This window comes from Arachis hypogaea, chromosome 10, assembly GCF_003086295.3.
Source record: "Arachis hypogaea cultivar Tifrunner chromosome 10, arahy.Tifrunner.gnm2.J5K5, whole genome shotgun sequence".
In the NCBI taxonomy this organism is placed as follows: Eukaryota; Viridiplantae; Streptophyta; class Magnoliopsida; order Fabales; family Fabaceae; genus Arachis; species Arachis hypogaea.
In genome coordinates, this window is record NC_092045.1 from 28,234,272 (window position 1) to 28,238,979 (window position 4,708).

A 4,708-nucleotide genomic window follows, 5' to 3' on the forward strand; every position below is an offset into this window, starting at 1 on the left:
AAAAGAATCACTGGATTCTATTCCGACATGATCGAGAACCGACAGATGAATAGCTGTGCTGTGACAGAGCGCGTTGAACATTTTCACTGAGAGGACGGGACTGTAGCCATTGACAACGGTGATGCCCAACATATAGCTTGCCATGGAAAGGAGTAAGAAGGATTGGATGAAGACAGTACGAAAGCAGAGAGACGAAAGGGACAAAGCACCTCCATACGCTTATCTGAAATTCTCACCAATGAATTACATACGTATCTCTATCTTTATTTTATGTTTTATTCATCTTTTAATTATCAATCCTGCATAACTATTTGAATCCGCCTGACTGAGATTTACAAGATGACCATAGCTTGCTTCATACCAACAACCTCCGTGGGATCGACCCTTACTCGCGTAAGGTTTATTACTTGGACGACCCAGTGCACCTGCTGGTTAGTTGTGTGAAGTTGTGATAAAGAGTTGAGATTGCAATTGAGCATACCATGTTGATGGCGCCATTGATGATCACAATTTCGTGCACCAAGTTTTTGGCGCTGTTGCCGGGGATTGTTTGAGTTTGGACAACTGACGGTTCATCTTGTTGCTTAGATTAGATATTTTTCTTCAGAATTTTTAAGAATAAATTCTAGAGTTTCAAGGTGATGTTCGTATCATCACCAAAGCTGATTGATTTTCATCAATTTAGCTCTTGAATGTAATGTCCTGTTGAAGCTTGGCTAGCCATGTCTAATCTTTTTAGACTAAAGCTTTAGACTATCATTGCATGATTCCTGAAATTCTTATTAAAAATTTTGAATCTCTTTATTTTCTTTTCCATATAATTTTCAAAAAATTCAAAAAAATTACAAAGTCATAAAAATCAAAAATATTTTATGTTTCTTGTTTGAGTCTAATGTCTCATTTTAAGTTTGGTGTCAATTGCATGTTTCTGTTCTTCTTGCATTTTTCGAATTCATTCATGTGTCTTCATTGATCTTCAAGTTGTTCTTCATGATTTACTTGTTCTGATCTTTAAATTCTCTTGTTTTGTGTGTTTTGTTATTTCTCATATGCATTCTCAATTTGTTAGTGTCAGTAGTATACAAACTTCTAAGTTTGGTGTCTTGCATGCATTGTTTATTTGATTTTAGTTGCATTTTGATTATTCCTCATCATTAAAAGTCCAAACTTTTTTTTCAAAAGTGTGTCTTTTCTAGTCAATAATACAGAGAATTGAAGATTCAGAACATACAGCAGAGGAATCACACAGAAAAAGCTAGGCGTTCAAAACGCCTAGTGAAGAAGGAAAACTGGTGTTTAAACGCCAGCCAGGGCACCTGGCTGGGCGTTTAACGCCCAAAAGGGTAGCATTTTGGGCGTTAAATGCCAGAATAGATACCATTCTGGGCGTTTAACGCCAGGATGGCATAAGAGGGAAGATTTTGTTTTTAATTCAATTTTTTTTTCAAGTTTCCATAATTTTTCAAAATCAAATCTTTTTCAAATCATATATTTTCAATCATATATTTTCAAAATCAATTTCTTTCCATTTTTCAAAAATACTTGCTAACAATTAATGATTTGATTCACTATTTCAAGTGTGTTGCCTTTTCTGTTAAGAAAGGTTTAATGTCTGAATCATATCTTTTAAATTTCTTGTTAGCCAAGTCATTAATTTTAAAAATCAAATCTTTTTAAATTGTTTTTCAATCATATCTTCTTAATCACATCTTTTTCAAAATAGTTTTCAAATCATATCTTTTTGATTTCTAATTTCAAAATCTTTTTCAAAAAAAAATCACTTTATTTCTTTCTCAATCTTAGTTTTCGAAAATCATCAATCAAATTTTCAAAATTTCTTTTAATTATTTTAAAATCTTTTACTTTAATTTCAAAAAAATTCTTCCCCTCTTCTCACATCCTTCTATTTATGGACTAACACTCCTCCACTATCAACAATTCGAACTCCATCTCTCTTGATAAGTTCGAATTCTTCTTCTACCTCCTCCTTCTATTCTTCTTTTCCTCTGACATCTCAAGGAATCTCTATACTGTGACATAGAGGATTCCATATTTTCTTGTTCTCTTCTCTTTCATATGAGCAGGAGCAAAGACAAAAGCATTCTTGTTGAGGCTGACCCTAAACCTGAAAGGACCTTGAAGTGAAAGCTAAGAGAAGCTAGAGCACTACTCTCTGTAGAGGACCTAACAGAAATCTTCAAACTAGAAGAAGACATGGCAGCCGAAAACAACAACAATGCCAACAATGCAAGGAAGGTGCTGGGTGACTTTACTGCACCTACTCCCGACTTCTATGGGAGAAGCATCTCTATCTCTGCCATTGGAGCAAACAACTTTGAGCTTAAGCCTCAATTAGTTTCTCTAATGCAACAGAATTGCAAGTTTCATAGACTTCCATTGGAAGATCCTCATCAGTTTTTAGCTGAATTCTTGTAAATCTGTGACACTGTTAAGACCAATGGGGTTGACCCTGAGGTCTACAGACTTATGCTATTCCCTTTTGCTGTAAGAGACAGAGCTAGGATATGGTTGGACTCACAACCTAAAGAAAGCCTGAACTCTTGGGAAAAGCTAGTCAATGCCTTCTTGGCAAAGTTCTTTCCACCTCAAAAATTGAGTAAGCTTAGAGTAGAAGTCCAAACCTTCAGACAGAAGGAAGGTGAATCCCTCTATGAAGCTTGGGAAAGATACAAACAATTGATCAGAAAGTGTCCTTCTGACATGCTTTCTGAATGGAGCATCATAGGTATATTCTATGATGGTCTGTCTGAACTGTCCAAGATGTCATTGGATAGCTCTGCTGGAGGATCTCTTCATCTGAAGAAGACGCCTGCAGATGCTCAAAAACTCATTGAAATGGTTGCAAATAACCAATTCATGTACACTTCTGAAAGGAATCCTGTGAACAATGGGACGAATCAGAAGAAAGGAGTTCCTGAGATTGATACTCTGAATGCCATATTGGCTCAGAATAAAATATTGACTCAGCAAGTCAATATGATTTCTCAAAGTCTGTCTGAAATGCAAGCTGCACCAGACAGTACTAAGGACGCTTCATTTGAAGAAGAAGCTTATGATCCTGAGAACCCATCAATGGAAGAGGTGAATTACATGGGAGAACCCTATGGAAACACCTATAATCCTTCATGGAGAAATCATCCAAATCTCTCATGGAAGGATCAACAGAGACCTCAACAAGGTTTTAACAACAATAATGGTGGAAGAAACAGGTTTAACAATGACAAGCCTTTTCCATTATCTTCTCAGCAACAGACAGAGAATTCTAAGCAGAGCCACTTTGACTTAGCAACCATGGTCTCTGATCTAATCAAAACCACTCAAAGTTTCATGACTGAAACAAGGTCCTCCATTAGAAACTTGGAGGCACAAGTGGGTCAGCTGAGTAAGAAAGTTACTGAACTCCCTCCTAGTACTCTTCCAAGCAATACAGAAGAGAATCCAAAAGGAGAGTGTAAGGCCATCAACATGGCCGAAATTAGAGAGGAGGAAGAGGCAGTGATCGCCACTGAGGAAGACCTCAATGGATGTCCACTGGCCTTCAATGACTTCCCTAATGAGGAACCATGGGAATCTAAGGCTCACACTGAGACCATAGAGATTCCATTGGATTTACTTCTGCCATTCATGAGCTCTGATGAGTATTCTTCCTCTGAAGAGGACGAAGATGTCACTGAAGAGCAAGTTGCTAAGTACCTTGGAGCAATCATGAAACTAAATGACAAGTTATTTGGTAATGAGACTTGGGAGGATGAACCTCCTTTGCTCACCAAAGAACTGGATGACTTGACTAGGCAGAGATTACCTCAAAAGAGACAGGACCCTGGGAAGTTTTTGATACCTTGTACAATAGGCACCATGACCTTCAAGAAGGCTCTGTGTGACCTAGGGTCAAGCATAAACCTCATGCCTCTCTCTGTAATGGAGAAGATAGGGATCTTTGAGGTACAAGCTGCAAGAATCGCACTAGAGATGGCAGACAATTCAAGAAAACAAGCTTATGGACTTGTAGAGGATGTTCCGGTAAAGATTGAAGACCATTACATCCCTGCTGATTTCATAGTCATAGAGACTGGGAAGTGCATGGATGAATCCATCATCCTTGGCAGACCCTTCCTAGCCACAGCAAAGGCTGTGATTGATGTTGACAGAGGAGAATTGATCATTCAACTGAATAAAGAATCCTTTGTGTTTAAGGCTCAAGGATATCCCTCTGTAACCATGGAGAGGAAGCATGACGAGCTTCTCTCAAAGCAGAGTCAAACAGAGCCCCCACAGTCAAACTCTAAGTTTGGTGTTGGGAGGCCACAACCAAATTCTAAGTTTGGTGTTGAACCCCCACATTCAAACTCTAAGTTTGGTGTTAGGAGGTTTCAACATTGCTCTGAACATCTGTGAGGCTCCATGAGAGCCCACTGTCAAGCTACTAACATTAAAGAAGCGCTTGTTGGGAGGCAACCCAATGTTATATTTATCTATTTTCCTTTTGTTATTTTATGTTTTCTGTAGGTTGATGATCATGCGAAGTCACAAAATCAATTGAAAAAGCAAAAATAGAATGAAAAATAGAATGAAAAATAGCACACCCTGGAGGAAAAACTTGATGGCGTTTAAACGCCAGTAAGGGCAGCAAATGGGTGTTTAACGCCCAATCTGGCACCATTCTGGGCGTTTAACTCCAGAAAGGGAC

At 38.2% G+C, this 4,708-nt stretch overlaps 1 non-coding gene across 1 annotated transcript; it reads right to left on the reverse strand.

Annotated features, from left to right (window-relative positions):
* Positions 1–2,619: 2,619 nt before the first annotated feature.
* Positions 2,620–2,727, reverse strand: LOC112719393 (small nucleolar RNA R71). The gene has a single exon (XR_003161696.1). It is a non-coding gene; the product is annotated as a small nucleolar RNA R71 (small nucleolar RNA).
* Positions 2,728–4,708: the final 1,981 nt, after the last annotated feature.